Raw genomic sequence first — 14,842 nt, 5'->3', positions numbered from 1 at the left:
ATTTTACTATAATTCTACGAATTGTTTGATTAAAATTAATAATATCTTTACTTATATATTAAAATAATTTCATTATCTTTAATACGATAAAATTAACGATTAGTTTAATATATAACTTTTTGATTAAATTTGATTTTCATAAGATGGAAAAACTTTGCACAATAAATGCTAACGGTTTTTTTTTTATATCTTTTCACATAGTTCAATGCATATAATATTTAAAATTTCTATTATGTCAAATATTAAGTGATGAAGAAGGATTGAAAATTCTATTTTCTCTTTTTTTTTCAGGTAATTTAATAAATAATATTTATTTTATAAAATATGTTTCATGATACATTCAAATAATTATAATAGTATATTTGTGAAAATTTAACTTTTATAAATGATGAATTATTTTCCCAATTAATTTTATATAATTTTTTTCATTTTCAGCGATGGTTATTTGCAAAAGAAAAGAAAAAGATAAAAATATTAATTTTTCTCATTGTATATAATTATACAGAAAATAATCAATTATTAAGAAACTCTTAATGCACAGAATAATAGGCAAATAATCAACATAATCGATGAGCCTTTTCACTTTTTAAGTTTTATCTAATTTTAAAGCTTAATATACATATATGTCATGTACATACATATTTGTATATATATATATATATATATATATATATGAAAATGTATTAATAATAATATATAATTAAAAATATAATAGTTTTTTTCCGGACAATGGACCTACATTTCATCTACCCTTTTTCGGGTAAATATATAGCTTCATATGTGGTGAGTACATAGTTGTCATCATGAATATAATATACAGATGTAGTGTAAAGAAAGCAGTGGCTAGAAAAGCCTTTATCAGTGTAACTGTATTGCTCTTGACCTGTTATATAATTTATCTTACTACATGTACTTTTTGTCTAAATAAACATACATTTACTCTCCTCCATTAGGAAGTAGATAGTGCATACTACATAGTAGTAATATAATCATAAATTAACTTAATAACAATACATTTAATTTGGTTCGATTGAAAAAAACAAATAGAATAAATATGATTACAAATGTTGAAATTTTACAATTTTGATGTTTTTCATTGAATAACGAATGAATATACATCATATAATCACTATTATTTCTAAAATATTTTAATATTATATTAATATAATAGTCGAAATAGTTAAAATAATTAATTTTTGATATCCAAATAGTTGACTTCTACAAATCTATAATTTATTACATTACATTAATTTATTATTACGGGTGGCTCAGTTTTTTTTTCTTATTTAACGATTATAAATAATAATTAAAAAACTTTTCTTCTTTTCTGACAATGGTATGATTGTGAATTTTTCATTTTAACGGGGCAAATTTTTTGTAATTAACATTGTTTTGATGTTTAGTAAGCTTTTAAAAATCATTATTAATAAATTATAGGCATTTTGATTATCACGTGTTCACTCACGTTAAAATTTCAAAGTTGGATAAAACTAGGTGTCAAATAGTCACTTTAGCTGTGCCGAGGAAAATATTATCTCGGAAGGCGACGACATCCAATGAGCAACACATAAGGTAATCAGAAGAAGTATTGATCAGGCGAAGAATAGAACATGGACGATCCTTCATCCATACGCTGAGATTATCGTGATTCTGTTATTACGCTTAATCCTTTCTCTTTGAAGCTCTATGCACGAAGAATATTATTCATTTTGAGTTGATGCTTTATCCAGTAATTACATAACGAGCAATGAATGGTCGAAGGTCGAGTTACGTACGAGTTAGTTATAAACCAAAAGAGGATTGTTTAAATATATTTATTTTCTTAGACATAAATTGCAAGGTATTATAAGCGATTAGATATTTTAATTAATTTTAATATAAAATGAAAATTTTCGACTGTTGTTTCTCATTTTAAATTCATGAAATATTTCTTAAATCTACATAACTTGTAAAAAATATTCTATAAACTAAATAACCGCTTATGGAAATTCTTATTGTATTATGTAAATATTACGAATGAATTATTAACTATATAAATCATTCGGTTATGGATCGGAAATCTATTGATTTTAATTTCAATGCGCCAATTAATAGAAAGTAGTTAGCGTGCTCGGCGCTGAATATGAAAGATAAACAAGAGGGGATCATTCAAGGAAAATGCAAAGCCCATTCGTTTGAACGGATTGGGCTGTTGTTGATAGCAAACGCCGTTAACGTACTGGTGTTTCTCTACCTCGTTTACTTATCCCGGGACTTAAGTGACGCTGTGGATCTCCTCTCACTGCTGATCGGGATAAGTAAACTGAGCAGTATCGCTTCATCTCTAGACTATTTCGTACTGGTCGCTAAATTCGTTCCTGACAAATATTTGAACGAGTGCTTGCATTTGATTTTGTGCGCCGAGTGACTATCCAACAGAAGGTTGAACTTACTACGCGTTTGGAATTTACTTCTGATTTTGTAATCTAATTCACATATGCCTTAAATGAATGAGGTGGTATTACAATTCTTGAGAAAGGTAATCTTTCACATAAGATTGTACAATATAAAATAATTTCCTAATTCTTCTATAAGAAATATATATATATTGCCGTTATTGCTTTATTGTATTAAATTTTGTAAATAGATAACTACTGATTTTAAGGTAGACCCGATCGGGATCCCAATTGCCGAAACTGAGAAGTTACGATATATTTCTCAGTACCCTCGCCACGTACACGTGTTTCATCGAGCCGATCACGTCTGAATTGTATTTGAACTATCGTTGACTCGACCGAGGCTGCAGGGTTAACCAATTACGCTTAAGATAATTAAAATTAAATTATCAATAATTATGTCAATGGGAAAATGAATTATCCGATAGAATAAATATTAATTAGTTACTCAGCCTATGTTTTTCAATCATACTTTTTACAATTTGTGTAATTTTTACTTTTCATTTGCGACGTTATTACTGGTGTTATAGTAGAAAAAAAATTCCACAATATAAATAGACACTAATGCACTCGCAGTTTGTTACAATATTACTGTCGCTTAAAGGCTTATGTAGAAACAGTGTTCTACATTATACTTGCTTAAGAATATGCGCATTACTACCACCACTGTGAATTATTCTCGGCTGTGAGTATATGTAATAGTACCACTACTCATTACTCTCGTCTCCACAGCATGCATTAGTACTACTGTGCATAGGGGCATACGAGCTAGAACTACTGTGCATTATCTTTTATTAGGAATATTAAAATTCGTCGTTGATCATTTGAAATTTATTATATTTTTATAATGAGCGCTTACTTAAAAGTTTCTGTTTTCTGAAAATATTATCTTTGCTTATTTCCCCCTTGAATACTTTCGAAACGGTGTGAGAAGGTTAAAAATACTCGGAACGAATATTTGATGAACGATTATATAACTGTATAACTTTTCATTTAATAATATACGTTTGACTTTCATAGATTCTAATATTATACGTTAATTAACACCTTTTGTTGCAATTTTTGCGATATACATGTTACGGAAGTGTAACCATCTAGTAGTCGACTTTGTCAATTCATTATCTCAGTCACGTATATTCGCTTTCCTCCCAACCAAAATATTAAATTCCACATAAGTAATCATAGAAGTTGATATATGTACTTTGTTGAAAATAAGTTGTATTGAACATGTATTACTTAACTTATTTGTTAATGAATCAAAAAACTTTACTGTCCTGAAAAGATCGATCTTCCTTAATACTTTAATATTATATACTAAAACCTATAAAGTCAATTCATAAGTTTTATCATACTTAGTATATTCTCTAGATCGATAAATAGATATACTGCTCACAGTATTTCTTAAACTTCGATTAAAGTTTTCTAAACATTGCAATCGGTTAAATGAATTAATATTTCTCAATTATCAGTTTCTTTGTTATAATTTAGCAAATGGTAAATTATTTGTAAATATTATTAGACTTTATTAATTGTTGTTTTCTTTTATTATGCAAAAGTATATCAAAATTTTAATCCATTGTATTTGTTTCCTTTGAACTTGCTCCAAATAATCTAGATACAAATTATACAATATGAGTGTTATATAGATCAAAATTTGAAACTGAAGATTAAAATGAAATAAGTCTAGTATGATTATGGCAATGAATGCAAAAAAAAGTATTTAATATCGCCGGCAAAATTATATAATACATGATAATTATTAAATAATTTATAATTTTATAATAGATATTTAATAGCGGCAGAGAATTCGATGAGAAAAAAATATGCACAGGAAAGAAATTGTTTTTTTTAATTTATAGGATTAAATTAACATTGAAGTTTATTTTATATTGTGAGTGACTATGTAATTGTACTTTAAGTGAAAACTAAAATTATTCAAAGTTGGATTTAATTATTTTGATTTAAAATTGTAATAATAATAATATTGTTATTAATAAACATTATACATTAACATTGTTTATTTTTTCTTTTTATAAATACACCATTGTAATTATTATTTTTCTTAAAATCAACTTATTGATGTATGGCATATAATTTCATACCATACAGATAATTATTTTATTTAGTACTAATTATATGCAATTTATATAATTTCCAAAGCAACTACATAATTTCTAATAAATTATTAATTTTAGCATAAAAGTTTCAATCATAAGACGTTTGTAAATATTATATTTTATATAAATAATTTAAAATTATTTATATAGCTTTATAGCTTAAAGTATAAGAAAATTTTATTATGTTGAGTTTAGTGTATTATAAATATATAATGGGAGCACACTTATATTTCTTTTCGCGTGAAAAGCTTTGTGAGTTACTTTTTAAGTGGACAAACATTAAACATATTTTCATTTAAAAATATAAAACTCAAGCTGGTGTAAATAATTTTTTTAATAATAAAAATAAGAAATCATGCTATTCAAAAAGCAATAATTAAAATAAATCTTAAATATATTTTATATATAAAATACGCTTTACATCATATTTTGTTTATATAAATATATTCATTCTTCTGCCATTAATAACATTTTTCAATGCCCGTATATTATGATTTATTTTTTTTATTATTTTAACGAATAAATAATGTTTTTTTTTTATTTTATGATTTATTTGTTATTTATGAAGTATAGTATTCCTTTAAGGTGGATTCTTGAATATATGTAATAAACGAATCCCAATGGTCCAGTCATACACACACGCGCGCGCACGCCCATACATATATGTATGGGGAGAGAGAGAGAGAGAGAGAGAGAGAGAGAGAGAGAGAGAATTGAAAAGTTTCAGAAAATTGGGATGTGTGAAATATTTTCTAATACTTATTAGATAAATATAATCGAATTCAATACAACGAAACTAGGTCATAGTAAAATATTAAAGTAATAATTATGCAAGATATACTTTGATAGCATAACAAAGATTACTTTTTTTATTATTTAATAGTTATAAATAAATAGTTTTAAATAAAACACGATATAATTACCAAGCTTGACAATCATAATAAATTGGAACATTTGTATATATAAAATGTATAGCAATTAATTTTAGAGTTTAACGAAATTTAATTTTCAACTTAAGTCTCTGCATTAACTTCTCATTGCTGCTTTTGTAAAAGAAAATTATAGTTGTGCATTAAAGCTAATTTTATCAGAGAATACACGTGGAAAAGTAGCGAGATACTGACGGCTCATTTTTCTCTAGAACTGGCTTTACCTACTTTTATTCTAATTATACAGTACTCTAAGACCTCTGAGTTCTCACCATCTCGTACCCCTTCATTTGAAATGACAGCACTCGGATAAGGCCCTTTCACGTCCAAGTATGTCGCCTGGTTACGTCAACTCGGAGCCACATAGCGAAAGTAACCGAGGACTGTCGCTGATTACTAAGGGCAACCGACTGTTTAACTTTTCCCTTTCGTTTACTGCGATCGCGGTCACAATGCCACGTGCGAAACCCAACAAACCCACATGTTTGCTGCACATCCGGTCAATTTTCCGCTACCAAGTATACGTACATCTACATTGGATTGTTCTTGCATTATAATATGAATTATCATATAAATGAATTAAGGCTGAAAATTTCAGTTATTATATTTTGTTAAATTTTATTAAATGTATTTCTAAGATAATTCCAAGTGACTTTCCGTCGATGATATTTGTTAATATGTTCGTCTGGGGTCGGGCAGTCATTTTATTTTTTTTCTAATTTTCTTTTTTTTTTTCTATTATTTTTTTTATTTTTTTTTGCTTTTTTCGCTATTCCGTCAATTTGCTTACAGCGAGTTCTTTAAGTTTTCGACTCTGGCGAGTAGTTAAGTAAAAGTTTAAAAATGAGATTGATGCTAATGATTATAGCGAAATTAACGAAATAACCCTGAAAGTCTCTATAATGCGATATTAAAAAAGTATAATATTTAATATTTCAGTTTTCAAGTTGAACTTATCTCTCGTGCCTTCAGCACTGGGTGAAATCTAATTAAAATATGTTACTACTTATCATTATTAAATTAATTAAATTTTGTTATTAAGCACTCATAGCATTTATTGCACATGATTAAATGCAATATTTTAAAATTTAATTTTACATATATATTATAGTCAATGTAAATGCTAGTTCGATTAGTTATAATAATTGTTATATGGATTATAAAAATGGTAGATTGTATGAAATGAAAGATTATAATAATCGAATGATTAGGGTAAGGCACGTAATTGTAACTATGTAGTGAGGATTTGAAATCTCATTATGTTGTAAATTGTAATAGAACAGTGGTATTGTAAATTACATATTCAAATGTCCTTTAATAATTAATAATAAATTAAAATATTCATTATTACTATACTATTTCAAAAATCGTTAATGCCTCGAAATTAAGTTACTTAATATATTCGATACATCTATTAGTTAAATTATAAATTATAGTATATAAATTATAATATAATTAAAATTAGTTTACTTTCCTGTTAAATAGAACATTCAGTACTGTATATATCTTATAGATTAGTACACTTACGTAACAATTACGATCTCAGTTCATATTGCAATTGTGCAATGTTATAAATAAATTCTTCTCTCTCCCAATCGTTTTCACATTATAAAACTTGAAGAATATAAAATATTTTGAAACATTCCTATTCTTGATATAATCGATAAAAGCGATTTTGATTTTTATGATTTTGTTAGACTTCTTACATGCTTTATTATTTTTATTTTCAATTTTAGAAGTGTAATATTCGTCTACATATAATGTTTTTAATAAATAAGATTCTCCAATGAATCACATATCATTCATAGCCGCAAAATATTTTATCGATTCGATTTACAGTCAGTGGAGTGAAAGATGCAAACATAGATGATCCTTTTCATTATATTAGATATGCTAGTGACTTTCACGAAGGTAACAAATGCTACCCGAGCTCAATAAACATCATACTTTCTTCATACTTTTCTTATTTATTTAGTCTTTTAGTTAATTAATTTGAAGAAGCATTAACAATTTAACTTTAAAATGTTTCATCTCATTAAATATATCTCCTATAATTCCGAATCTTCGAAGTAGTATACGCTTCTTTTTATAAAAAATAATATACTCTTAAGCTTCATTTAAGAAAATTCTATTTATTTAACAAAAGTTATTTAATTAGTAATTAGTTGATAAAATTCTTTATCGTAACTACTGCATTTAAATTAATGTGTAATGTAAATATCCGTCTTTGAAATTTGCTAAATCATGGTTAATGTATATTCTAATAGTATTTTCGAGTTTCAAGAGAATATTGTATTATCGAGCTACCTATATCGATACTTTTGTTACTATTTAATTAAATTTTGACCCCTAATTAACTCTTTATCATTTCAAGCTACGTTATTTTCGGTGAAACTGCTAAAGCAGCAAATTATTTGTTATAAAAGTGTTCGATTCGCAATGAATATTGAATTGAAGTACATTGAATACATTTTCAGCAACCACTTTGAATGTTACTTCCATAGAATATATAGTGATTTCAATATACATACAGCCACATATACCGGCTAGTATGGGCATAACAAAATTACTGATATACTTACTGTATACTAATAGTAACTTTCATACGCGTCACTGTTTATAATTAAGTGATTTCATTTAACTATGGGATCTTATCGGACCGGTCGCCTTTAAACTAATGAGCAATCTCTTTGGCTTCAACTTGAATTTCGACGCAGTCTACTTTTGTTATAGATATTGGAAGAAGTGGCAGAGAATAAAAGCCGAAGAGGAATTGCAAACGGACTTACAATCATTACTGTCGGCATTGCAATCCTGTTGCTTACGATAGAGCGCTACAATCACAGGCTTAACAATGCAAGAACGTCACTCGATATAACTAATTAAAAAGCTATCTCGTGGAATTAAAATTATTTCTTATCAAACACTTCGTGAGAAATGCAGATAATTAAACAGTATAAAAATCAATGTTTCGGAGAATAATGTTGTGAAAAACAATATTTATTATGTTTATAATGATATTAATTATAGAAGAATCATCATTTTGCTATTATAATGATTTTTTTTTTGACAAGAGACTTGATAGACGATACCCACCAGACCTTCATAAAGGAGCACAGTTACTTAGAATCAGCATAGTCATCAGCACTGCATATCCATGAGTATTTTACAAAGAATATTCAAGGAGAAGAGTTCAAAATAATTTCAAGCGTGTACAGTACACTAAGTGAGCTGCTCACCAAATTGAAGGAGACTAAAGAACCATTATCAAAGCCCGACACGTTAGCTGGGATAGAAATTGAATTGGAAGTGAGCTGTCTTTCAGATATCCCTATTCCAAAATTCTCAGGCGACTATCTAGAATGGCCCATGTTCCAGGACTTATTTATCTCAACAGTTATGAACAACAAGAAATACAGCGAGGTACAAAAACTACTATCTACGAAAATCACTGGAGAATGCCAGAACCATGGCTGTGGCCCGCTTCCGATTACGACATGATGCGCTTGCACTGTCATGGCAAGCTCTATCAGAGAGATACGAGGACACTCCCAGAATAATACAATCTCATCTCAGTGAATTTCTCTCCGAATCTCCAGCATTGAAGGATGATTCACAAGAATTGGAGAAAGCGATCGGTGACTGTAAGGACTTTTTAAAGAAGCCACGACAATTACAGCTTGATACTGATCCATGGGATTGTTTAATGGTTTATAAAACTGTAAAAAGAGTCACCGAGTGCACAAGAGACCAATGGAAGAGTTCAATAGGTGACACAAGCAAGTATCCCAAATTCGAACAATTGAACTCTCTTGTAATGTCCACAATACGGGTCCTGGAACATAAAAAGCTGCCAGCCAGCAACTTCTAGTCGACCACAAAATTTACAAGCCAACTATTACAAGGGAAGCATCTGAGAAATCTGAAATACGCAGATCCAGAATATCTTACACCGAGACATGTACATATTGTTCTTGGAGCGGATGCATATGGACAAGTCATCATGCCCAAAATAATCAAGTCGGTTCCATCCATGCCAAAAGCATAATTATCTATTTTTGAATGGTTAGCACTTGAGCCTGTCAATGAAACAAACAGTATAAGCGCAGTAGCATTCTACGCATCAACACAAGAAGCAGAGGATGTATTACAAGAACTATTGACATAATTTTGGGTGCAAGAAGTTGTCCTGAGGAGCTTCGATCACCATTGACACACCCCGGATGAGCATGATGTGAGGATCAATTTAAGAGAACTCACTTTCGAGACTCAGCAGGGAGCTACATCGCCCCACTTCCACTGAAGAAGTCAATCGAACTCCTTGGAAACTCTCACAACACCGCACATCAATCCCTACAAAGCTTGCTCAAGCAACTTACAAGAGTTGGAAAATATCACCAACACTATCAAAATTTCATGAAGGAATATGACGAATTTAAGCACACAACAAGAGCTTTTCCAGTGTCCATAATAAACGTCAGTATTATCTGCCTCATCATGGCATACTAAAACCAGATAGCATTATCGCTAAATTACGAGTGGTATTCAAAAGCTCAATCCCATCGACATCAGGATATTCAATCAATGACCTGATGCACACGGGAGCCAATTTAAATCCTGAAATTTCAGAAGTGCTACTCTGGATACACAAACATCGATATCTCTTTTGAGCAGATATCATAAAGATGTACAGATAAAAGTCCATAAGGATTACTGGGACCTACAATGAATCTTATGGATCGATGAAAAAAACAAGGAAGCACCTTACTACTTAACAACTTACATATGGTACAAGAGCCGTTCCATTCTTAGCAGTAAGAACGCTGCTACAATTAGTAGAAGACGAGGGAGAGAAATATCCTCTTGCACTGCCTTCCATCACTCATGGAAGATACGTCGATAACATATTTGGAGATGCGAACACGTCACAAAAACTAGCTGAAACTGTACTACAATTGCAGAACCTCTGTATGGCGAGCGATTTCCCATTAGCAAAATGGCACTAAATTCATGGAGACGTCCTTATCACCATAAAGGAAGAACCAAAACAGGAATCAATAATTACGTTTCATGATTGCACTACAAAATTCTTGGATTTTAGTACGTTTTGTGATTTCAGAAAGAGCACACTTGGCTTTAGCACGCCCCTTGATCAGAGGTAGAAGTTATAATTATTGCTTCTCATGGTGTAGTGCACTCGTGCTATTTTCTAGGTTGTGAGAGGTTCTAAGGCCCTTACCACTTCTTCGAGTTTAGCCGCGTAATGTTTATACGATGAGCGCTGAATGCCGCGAAGATTGGCTGTCGATGCGTACTACGTGCGTATGGGGCATGTGCTTTGTTGGAGGTTAGGATCGGCAAGGTGGCCGCAAATGGCGCGATGATTGGCCTCGTGAGCGTAGGACTCGAGGTAGGAGAAAGGTAAGATCGGCAAGGTGGGCGCTGATTGGTACGAAGATTAGCTTGTCGACGGGTGCCTCGTGTGTGTGGGGCACAAGCGAGATTCTCTTTGAGTACAGACAGTAGAATTAATTAAGATAATTTTGCGTGTACCATTGAGATGGCCTCATCCTTTAATTATGTTCGGTAACCTGGCATACTGGAGAAGCTTGGTTTAAGATGAGTCTACATGTAGAGTAGATGTAGAGCAGATGAGACTACAAACGAAGACTAATCTTGGACTCAGTTGAGGGAATTTTGCCATTTCTTTCTATGAGAACTTCAACTGGCGTTTGTCTTTGGACTCCGTTGAGGGAAATCTTCCACTTCCTTTTTCTTTGAGGACTTCAACAAGAGTGATTAAATCTTATGCTTGTTCCCTTAAATACGTTTCACTGACCATGGCATTCACTAGGGATCCCTTCCCTTTTTTGTGTCCAATCACAGAGCTTGCGACTTATAGAGCGAGGGCAGCGCCTCTCGCGGCATCGCCTTCAATCACGAAGCTCGGTCTTCTTTTAGTCTTCACGCCAAGAAGAGCTCTCGATCTCATTGCCCACGACGCGTCTCTGGCGGTTGCATGACGGACTTGACAACAAGGGGGGAGGCAATACATATCGGTAGATTTTAGATTTTTAAGTATAGAGATTTTTTCCAGCTGCCTAATAAATTGGATTTTCCCGAGTCTTACGACTTGCTTTGTCACATGTTTAATGACATTACTGCCAGATGTTTTATGGGCAGGACTTTTTAGAAGTTTGACGACTATTTAATGATATTGTTTTGTCAGATGTTTTATGGCATTGGAAAAGGTTCTCACAATCTCGAACAATAATATATTATGAAATATATTTAAATCGTTGATGATTTCTTGTAACAACAAGGACTCTAAAAGCTTTATCTATATTAAATGTATTACTAACGTTTTAAATTAACAATATTTTAATATTACTCATCTTTACTTTCCAATATACTTCATTGTATAATTAATTCTTTTTACACTTTAGCATATTGCCAATTGCTATCCGTAATATACAAAAATATTGTATTTTAATATTAGTCTAAAATTTAAACTTTTCTTAACTTAAATTTTGTAACATAATTATAAAAATATAATAATACTATTTATTCTATATAATATTTTTTTATGAAATTCAAATATGGATTTGTTGAATAATGAAAGAATATATTTGATACAATTCTGAATGCAGTAATGTAAGAATATAAATTTTCTGCTTCTTTCTTCGATGGGTTTTTTTTTAGCTTAATTATTTCAATTTAAAATAATAAACAAGCATAACTGTTTTAGTTTTTAATTTGAAATTAAAGTATAAATAAGCTTTAAATCATTGTTATACTTTTTCAAATCATAAAAAATCGTCTTTATTATTAAAAAGTCTAGTTTAGTTTATTTTTTGAAAATATATAATAAATAACAAAATATAAAAATAACTTATAAAACAAGTATTTAAAAAATGTTATATTGCAGTTTTAATTTTGAACAATTTTATAATATTTTTTTTTATAATTTTGAATATGGTTCTTATTTTAGAATATGTGATTTAATAATGAAAACATAATAATTATTTAGAAATGAAGGTAACGTTAAATTTCAAGTAGTATTTAAAAAATCAATAAATAAATAAACACAAAGATGAACAGATTAAGATTTCAGGCTATAACTAGAATATCGTAAATAATAATAAATATTTGATATATATACTATAACTAAAATTTGGAATAAAATGTTACAAAATTGTATTCTCACATCATGGAAATACAAAATTTAAATCTGTGGAAATGACTAATACTTCGTATTAGAGGAATTATAGTTGTAAATTAGTAAATATTTCATTTTTAAAAAATATGAAAAGATAAAATTCGTATAGTTATATAGTTTAATGCAAAAATATAATTAATAGCAACAATCCTTATTTATACTTGAATTATTTAAGTGAAAAACTAATTATGCCATGCAATTGAATATTTTACATCGCTTTCATAAAATTGAGTTCATAATATTGTGTTAATAGTCATATGATACGTATTCGCTATTGATTTCGTTGATTTTTCCATAGAAATATTGAATTTAATCACAATATATGAATTATATTTTTTAAAAATTTTTTTTTTAACTGTATATACCTGTGAATATACATATATACAGCTTATTGTAAATATAGTGACGGTATTTATTAATAAAATTTTTTATAAACAAACAATTTAATATAAATTTCATGTACTCATAGTAAATGCAATAGCAATACTGATAATAACAATATTAATATCGAAATAACTTTAAATGTTTTTATGTAATTAGTGCTGTTACTTCTGCAGAATTAATGTTAAAAAAATAATGCATATATTATTTTTATATATATTATCTTAAATTATAATTTATTAATACAATATTCTAAAACATATCGGAACATTGGACTTATTTTATTTTACTTCAAGAATTTCGTTTAAAACTATTTTCACTTCAATTTACAACTGTTTTTATATTTATTTGTTATCATAGATGCCAGTTTAAACTAACCTAACCTTCCTTGCAGATATACCTTGAAATAAATTTAGGATTAAAATAGTCTACTTTCAAGCTTTAAAACGTCGATTGCTATTCTTTTGCATAATTCTCATATACTTAATTGCACGTATATCTTCTATCTTCTTGAATACTTGTTTGTTCAACACACTCTTGTCCATTTCAAAAGCTTGTTTTGCTTGTACTATCGTTGATTTTTCATTTATATACCATTAGAAAATAATACTTGACATAAGCTCAACTATATTTTCAAATCCGTATTGTTCATTAGGAAGCTTTTCCTATATTCTCCACCAATTAATCTTTTGTAGACTAATAACATGTTTTATGTATTGTTGCCACCGAATCGCTATGGCTCATCGTATACAGATACAAATAAAAATTTCAGAGATTTTTAAGAAATTGACGTTTTCAATAAACAAAAATAGTGAAGAATCTGACTACTTGCATGATTAATCTACATATTTATTAACTACATAATCAAGCAGCAGTCAAATTTCTACTAGAATTTTGATTTCATGTCAGTTACTAAGAAAACATTAAATTTCATATAAATATAATGTAAGAATTATATAATGTAAGAACATAAAAATTATAATGTTATTTTATAATAATAGATTTTTAAAGCTTTTACTACTACAGTTTGTTAAAAAAAAATGTTTATTTAAAATTACAAATAACGTTATATAATTTATATTCCATTTTTTGATAATTTTGAAATATCAAAATATCCATGTAATGTCATCTTTAAATATTTATACTTTCAAGTAAATTTCTGATGTCTTTTAATAAAATTAATTATATTTATCATATACAACAATATATTTATATTAATTATTTATAATAAAATAATTCATAATAAAGAAAAATCGTCAAATTTAAGAAAATATACAAAAGCAATTTAAACGGTAATAATAATAGTCAATTCTAATGTATGGACATAAAAATTAAACATAAAGGATGAAAATTACAATATAAAATGTTAAATGTAATACTTTAAATGCAGTATATATAATATTAAGATCCCTTAAAAATTTAATTGAAAACATAAATAAATCACATCAAATTAAGGGTGGATTGAAGTTTGAAAGACTTTTTTATAAAAAAAAAAAAAAAAAAAAAAAAAAAAAAAAAAAAAAAAAAAAATGTACAATAGTTTTATAGTATATTTATAGTATTATTATTGTGAATAGTACTTAATGTAATGTATCAGAGCTCGTATTATGCAAATTAGTATTGTGTGTTAACACCTGTTGATTATTCAGTATTTGTATTCATTAATTTGTAAATGTACATACTATTTAAAATTTTATTAATTATAAAAAGATGAAATATTTGACAAATATTATATAATTAAATGGCCAATAGCATATAGCT

Source organism: Ceratosolen solmsi, unplaced genomic scaffold (genome assembly GCF_000503995.2).
Source record: "Ceratosolen solmsi marchali unplaced genomic scaffold, CerSol_1.0 scaffold6, whole genome shotgun sequence".
Classification (NCBI taxonomy): Eukaryota; Metazoa; Arthropoda; class Insecta; order Hymenoptera; family Agaonidae; genus Ceratosolen; species Ceratosolen solmsi.
This window is presented reverse-complemented; position numbering follows the sequence as displayed.